Below are 7,909 nucleotides of genomic sequence, written 5' to 3' on the forward strand. Positions count from 1 at the left end.
TTTATCGAAAAACTGTAACTTCCTAATAAGCACTTCCCTGAGTGCCAAAGAAAAAATTTAATCAGAGAAGTGAGAAAATGCAAAAATAAAGGAAAATAGTCAAGCGAGACAAAATAATAATAGTTTAGCCATTAAACAAAGTCAAGGACCTTAAGCTGCTCCTCAAGGGCTATTATCTATGTTCTGAGCCATATCCATTGAGCTGCTGAAACCCCCACCAGGTGGAAGGAGTTAACTGCATGCCACCCACAAGCCCACAGACCCCAGGCCAGTTGGAAACAGAAGGTAGATGATGCTAACTCCTGATTACCTCCCCACAACCAATCAGAAGAACATCCATGAGCTGATCCTGCACCCTGAACCCCCTCCCTCATCCTGTCTTTAAAAACCTTTCCCCGAAAGCCACTGGAGAAGTCAGGCCTTCTGAGCACTAGCTGCCTGGACTCCTTACAATCAATGCTCCACTTCCCTTCAGCACCATCAACAGATGTCAGGTGCCACTGGCTTTACTGCACACAGGTGAGAAAACCCAGGTTTGGTTCAGTAACAGGACTGTGACCCCCAGTACAGACCACTGGAATGAATCAGCTGACACCCTCTGCTGTCTGTAGGTGTTGGGGAAGAATCCAGGCTGTGCTCACTTTTGATACTCTGGCCAGAGTGAGTGACAAGCCAGGATCAGACTATGTGCCCAAGCCTGTCCACTGGTCTTGGTGATGGAGCTGAGATAGGATCAGTGCCCCTCACAGCATCCTGGAGATGATCTCCGGGCCTCTCCCATGGAAGGCATTTACAGCAGCCACAGGAGCTCTCTTTCTCCCATTTAGTTCTCAGCAGGGAGCATCAGTGCCGCTTTTCTCTTCCTAGTTGAGCCAGTGTTTCTCCACAGGGAGTGCTATTTTCATAAATTTGTGTTTTTGGATCACCCATAATTCCCAGCCCTGCTTTTGACTTGTCAAAAACAGGCAGCGGGTCCCTCTCGGGGGGCACAGTGACTCAGTCAGAGGCACAGCTCTTCCTCCCCTGGATGGGCAGGAACTTCTCCGCCCCTCACCCCCCTCTGTGACTAAAGACAGGAGCAGCTCTCCTCCTGGTCCAGTCAGGGCTACACCGAAAATTTTCACAAGGAATAAAAGCTCTGCTATGACTCACACCTTAGGACAGGCACACTCCTTCACTAGGAACATCTGCTGGGCTGCAGTGTGTCAGGCACTGTTGGAAGTGCTGGAGATACAGAAAAGAGTCTGGTGAGGCAAATGTCCCTGGGATCACATGGTCGGACTGGGGAGGCATTCCAGCTCACAGCGTGTCAGGCTCAACACTCAGAGGGAGAGGGTGCTTGAGAGCCGACTCAGAGCTGGACTTCCTGAGTTCAAAACCAGTCTCTGCCCCCTCAAAAGCTCAGTGACCTTGGGCAAGGTACTTAACCTTTCTGAGCCTCAGCCAGCTTCCATGAAAACAGAGGTATTCACATCAAGTGCACAGAACAGTGCCTGGATTTAAAATAGGAATCACTGGTAAATGTATCCACCCTTTGGAAGAGGTCAAGGGCCCAAGACAAGCAGAATGATCCCAGGTAGCAGCTCCGCTTGTATGCACGAAGCTACATCCTCAAGAGATAGGAAAGGGGCGACACCCTTCTACTCAGAGAACAGTTGCTAAATTCACCAACAACAAAGGGATGTGACTGAGACCCACAGATGGGCAGTAGTGGAAATACTCAGGCTGTGTATGCAAGTGCCCCTGGAGTTCTCAAATCAAGAGGAGTCCTAGGAATAGGCAGAATGCCTGCTCAGTGTGCAGACGGGGGCTCAGAGCTCTTCTGTGGGCAGAGGTGTCATGAGCTGCCCATCCACAGGCTGGTGGAGGGACATGGAGGCACCTGAGTTACAATGATGAACTGGAGGGAGCACCACACTGGGAGCATCACCCGGACCTCTGCATCAGCTCCCGGAGGGACAGCACTCTCCATCCCCCTTGGAGCACCCTCCCTTCCCTAGAGGGTCCTTGAGCTCTGAAACCTAGAATACAGAGTCTCCATGTGATAGGACGTCAATCTCTCTTTGAGATTCTGCTTTTAATTCTTTTGGATATATAACCAGGAGTGGGGTTGCTGGATTATATGGTAGTTCTATTTTTAATTTTTTTGAGGAATCTCCATACGCTTTGCATAATGGCTGCACCGATTACATTCCTGTGTACAACGTGTTACCTTTGCTTTTTTTTTTTTTAAACAGCCGCCATCCTGATAGGTGTGAGATGATGTCCGACTGTGGTTTTGACTTGCATTTCCCTGATGATTAGTTACGTTGAGCATCTTTTCACATACCTGTGGGCCATTGGTATGTCTTATTTGAATGCCCATTCAAGTTCTTTGTCCATGTTTAAATTTCGTTATTTGGGTTTTTCACTATTGAGTTGTAAGAAATCCTTATATACTTTGTATATTAATGCCTTATCTGATACAGTCTGAAAATACTTTTGCCTTTCAGTCTATTGTTTGCATTATTGGGCAGCTCTTTAATTTTATGTAGTCACATTTCCCTAGCTTTGCTCTTGTTACCTGTAGTTCTGGTTTCATATTCAAGAAATCACTGCCAAGACCAATATCATGAAGATGTTTCCCTATGTTTTCTTCTATGAGTTTTATGGTTTTAAGCCTCATATTTGTCTTTAATCCACCTTGAATTGATTCTTGTGTATAAGTATCCAACTTCATTCGTTTGCATGTGGATATCCAGTTTTCCCAACATCATTTGTTGAAGAGATTATCCTTTCTCCATTGTGAATTCCTGGCACTCTTATCAAAGGTCCATATATACAGCTGATCATATATGCATGGGTGTATGTCTGGGATCCCGATTCTTTTCCGTTGCTCATATGTCTGTTTTTATATCTGTACCACATTGTCTTCATCACTGTTGTTTTGCAATGTAATTTAATATCAGAAAGTGTGAGGCCTCCAGCTTTGTACTTCTTTCTCAAGATTGATTTGGCTACTCAGGATCCTTTATGGTTCTATATGAATTTTAGGAGTATTTTTCCTATGTCTGAAAAAATATTCCAATAGGATTTTAATAGGATCTGCATTGAATCAGTAGATCCCTTGAATAGTATGGACATTTTAACAATATTAAGTCTTCTGATCCATGGACATGGGATATCATCCCATTAACTTGTGCCTTATTTGCATTCTCATCTACAGTGCAGCATTATTGGCAATGGCAAAGATGTGGAAGCAGCCTATATGTCCACTGATGAATGAATGAAGAAGATGTGGTATGCAGACCCAAAGGAACGTTACTCAGCTTTTTAAAAAAGGAAAGCCTCCTATATCCAACAACATGCAAGAACTTGGAGGACACTATGCTCAGTGAAATAAGCTAATTACAGAAGACAAATATTGTAAGATTCTATTTATATGAAGAATCTAAAAATAGACAAACTGAAGCAGAGTAGAATGGTGGTTGCCAGCAGCTGGGGTAAGGGAGAAAGAAAGAGTTCCAAGTCAATGAACAGAGAGTTTCGGTCAGGCAAGATGAATACCTTCTATAGATCTGCTGTACAACCACGTGCGCGTAGATGACAATACTGTATATTCAAAATTGTGTTAAGAGAGCAGATCGCATATAAAGTGTTCTTACCACAGTTTAAAAGGGGGAGATCAAAGTATCTAAATAAATATTTCTCGTAAAAAGATAGGAAAATGGCCAATAAGCAGGTGAAAAATGCTCTCATTAGCCATTAAGGAAATGCAAATCAAAACACAATGAGCTACCACTTCACACCCACCAGGATGGCTATACTCAAAAAAGGCATATAATACTAAGTACTGGCAATGATGTGGAGAAACTAGAACTCTTGTACGTGGTGGGGACCACTGTGAAGTGGCTCAGCCACTCTGTAAAACAGTCTGGTTGTTCTTCAAAGGATTGGCCACAGAGTTACAATATAACTCAGCAATTCCAATCTGGGAAAATATATACTCAAGAAAAATGAAAAGAGAAATGAAAACATATATCCATGTAAGAATCTGTACATGAATGTTTGGAGAAACATTATTCATAATAACTAAGAAGTAGAAACAATCCAGATGTCTGTCAACTGATGAATGAATAAATTGTGATAGAGTCATAAAAGAGAATATCATTCAGTAAAAAGTAATGAAGTACTGATAATACTATGAGACAGCTAAACCTTGAAAACGTTATACTCAGTGAAAGAAGGCATTCAAAAGACTGCCTATTATATGATTCCATTTATATGAGATGTCCAGAATAGACAAATCTACAGAGATAAAAGTAAATTAGTGGTTGCTTAGGGCAAGGAGAGTAGGGAGGGATGGGGAGATAACTGATAATGTGTATAGGATTTCTTTTTGAAGTGATGAAAATGTTCCAAAGTTGATTATGCTGATGATTGCCCAACTCTACGGATATACTAAAAATCATTGAATTGTACAATTTAAATGGGTGAATTGTATGATATATGAATTGTATCTCAATAAAGCTATTTTTAAAAAATTCAATGGAATGGAGGTGCTTGTTTAAAAATCAGGATTTCCAGGTCACACAAAAGTATTTACTTCATGTTGGGGCCCAGAAATCTGCATTTTTGGCAAGCTAAGATTCCAATACACTTTGAGAGCTACTGCCCTAGGAACAGGGGAAATATTTTTTTTTTCAGTTAACTGCACTTAGGCCCTGGGGGCTGATTCTTTATTTTATAGAAGTAGCTTCAAATTTCCTTTAAGAATTCTATTTATGAAACTTGCCTTCAGCCTAGCAGAAGTTATTAAGGTGCTAACAGAGGGGTTTTATGATTTTAATTAGAAACAGGCAGTGGAGCCCATGTAAAACTTCCCTATTGACTTTGCAGTAAAGGTCCCTGTTCTCCAAAGAACAGGCCAAGAGACATGGGAAGGGCCTTCTGGAATGGCAGGAAACCATGATTTACTAAGAACCTACTGCCTGCTGGGAGGTTCAACATCACATACCTGCGAGGTGGACACTGTCTGGCTCTGTTTGGCTCAAACAATTTAAGGGTCTAATTCCAAGCCATAACGATCAGCAACCATTTCAGTTATGTTTTGCTGCATTAAAAACTACCCTAAAACTTAGGGGTCTTAAAACGACTATTTTATTATGCTCACGTACTCTGTGGATCGGGAATTAGGCAGGGCAGAGGGAGGGTGGGTTGTCTGTATTCCTTCACGTCCAGGTGTCCTGAGTTTCCTCACAATATGACAGCTTCAGTATTTTTATGTCATGGTTGAGGGAACAAAATGTGACTATCGCAAAAGAACCAGGAGAAAGCTCTATCTCCCCTTGTGACCTGCCCTTGCAAGTCACAAAGCAACACTTCCATCCTACTCTGCTGGTCATCCAGTCACAAAGTAAATCTGGGTTCAAGGAAAGGGGACAGACCCCACTTTAATATGAGGACCATCAGAGAATTTGCAGGCATATTCTGAGCCTATATTTGGGCTCCTCCTCAAGATTCAGGAAGAACTGACTTTTCCCATAAGAAAAACATCATGTCTGATTTTTTATTATGAACTGTATTAGTCAGGGGTTCATCCTTTTTTTCAGGAAATTAAAAGACACTTTCTCCTTGGAAGAAAAGCTATGACCAACTTAGACAGCATATTAAAAAGCAGAGACATTACTTGGCCAACAAAGGTCCATCTAGTCAAAGCTATGGTTTTTCCAGTAGTCATGTATGGATGTGAGAGTTGAACTATAAAGAAAGCTGAGCACCGAAGAATTGATGCTTTTGAACTGTTGTTGGAGAAGACTCTTGAGAGTCCCTTGGACTGCAAGGCAATCCAACCAGTCAATCCTAAAGGAAATCCGTCCTGATTATTCATTGGAAGGACTGATGCTGAAGCTGAAACTCCAATACTTTGGCCACCTGATGCAAAGAACTGACTCACTGAAAAAGATCCTGATGCTGGGAAAGACTGAAGGCGAGAGGAGAAGGGGATGACAAAGGATGAGATGGTTGGATGGCATCACCAACTCAATGGACATGAGTTTGAGCAAGCTCTGGGAATTGGTGATGGACAGGGAAGCATGGGGTGCTGCAGTCCATGGGGTCGCAAAGAGTTGGACATGACTGAGTGACTAAACTGAACTGAACATCATTTTCTTACCTCCCTCAGGGCCTAGGCCCCCTGGCCCTGCCCAGCCTCTGAGTTGCTCCTTAGAGAGAGGATCGAGGAATGAGTCAAACTCTGAGCCTCAACTTATAAAACCCAGAGAGCAGACTGGAGAGCCCAACTCCTGGTGTCTTCCTCTCCCGCGCAGAGTTGGGAGATCTTGAAGCCCTCATTCCCACCTCCCTTTCCATCGAATCTTCTCCAGGGCAGAACCTTCATTGCCTAAAGTCTGTACCAAGAGATCAAGATTAGGAAGGTGAGGTGGAGGAGAGATGGATAGGGAGCTGACTCATTAGAAAAGACCCTGCTGGGAAAGATTGAAGGCAGGAGGAGAAGGGGACAACAGAGGACAAGATGGTTGAATGGCATCACTGACTCAATGAACATGAGTGTGAGCACGCTCTGGGAGATGGTAAAGGTCAGAGAAGCTTGGTGTGCTGCAGTCCATGGTGTCACAAAGAATCAGACACGATTGAGCAACTGAATAACCATAACAATAACTGCATTACTTTGCTGTCCACCACAAACTAATACAGCATTGTAAATCAGCTATACTTCAATAAAACAAGTTGTTTTTAAAAAGACTAGGAAGGTGATATCAAGCCCTGCTTCCCTTGATACTAAAAGGTAATGGCCATGGGTTTTAAGATGAGCCTCTAGGACCCAGTATCACTCAGGAAAGACATTGGACAAATTTCTCAGGATAATTGATTAAGAGTAGCTGTTTAACTGTAGCCTCAATGCTCAGGATCTTGTCCTTATCCATAACTAAATGTTGTGGCCATCCCTTAAGGCTAGACTCTCATTCACCAAGCTTACAATAAGTTGATGCATATACCCAAATGCCATCATTTAAATTCACCATAAGTGCAATGGCTAAATCAGCCATTATCTATCCATAGGGAATCTGTAGGGGAAGCCAATTCATCACCAGACCATTGCCATGTGATTTGGACTCAATGCAAGTGGAGCTGGCTATGCGACAAGGGTGAAGTGACCAGCTGGATGGAGAGAGTCTGATGGTCTAAGGAGGTGCTTATCTCTGCAGCAAACTCTCTGACAGCAATCCCCCAAAGGAGATCACACATTCTCAGACAACAGCCTTCAGGGCTTCCTCTTTGCTAGACTGGGGCTGATTCTAGCCCTTGACCCTTACTCCATCAAGTCAATACATTTTCTTTAGACACGGCAGTGTCCCCCACTGGGCTGAACCAAAGATCTTTTCCCATTCCTGGTCCACTATGTCGTCGATTTTTTTAATTGGAGTGTAATTGCTTTACAATTCTGCATTAGTTCCTACAACACAGCAAAGTGTATCAGCTCTACATGTACACATATCCCCACTCTTTTGGATTTCCTTCCCATTTACGTCAACACTGAGCTGAGAGCTCCTAGTATCAACAGTGTATACATTAAAAGACATTATATATTTAATGTAGGGCTTCCCTGGTGGCTCAGTAATAGAGAATCCACCTGCCAATGCAGGAGACATGGGTTCGATCCCTGGTTGGGGAGATCCTCTGGAGAAGGAAATGGCAACCCACTCCAGTATTCTTGCCTGGGAAACGCCATGAACAGAGGAGCAGGACGGGTACAGTAAATGGAATTGCAAAAGAGTTGGACACAACTTAGTGATGAAACAAAACAACAATTTAAGGCAACCTCGCAAACAGGGCTTTCTTGATCTTGGCCAGTTATTTTTTCACACTAAATTTCCATTTTCCCCGGAGAAGCCGGGTAGGTCTGATA

At 43.1% G+C, this 7,909-nt stretch overlaps 1 long non-coding RNA gene across 1 annotated transcript; it reads left to right on the plus strand.

Annotated features, from left to right (window-relative positions):
* The first annotated feature begins 330 nt into the window (after positions 1-330).
* LOC123329161 lies at positions 331-4,565 on the plus strand. Its single transcript, XR_006544369.2, has 3 exons — positions 331-519; positions 2,238-2,342; positions 3,206-4,565. It is a non-coding gene; the product is annotated as an uncharacterized LOC123329161 (long non-coding RNA).
* Positions 4,566-7,909: the final 3,344 nt, after the last annotated feature.

Source organism: Bubalus bubalis, chromosome 14 (assembly GCF_019923935.1).
Source record: "Bubalus bubalis isolate 160015118507 breed Murrah chromosome 14, NDDB_SH_1, whole genome shotgun sequence".
Lineage (NCBI taxonomy): Eukaryota > Metazoa > Chordata > Mammalia > Artiodactyla > Bovidae > Bubalus > Bubalus bubalis.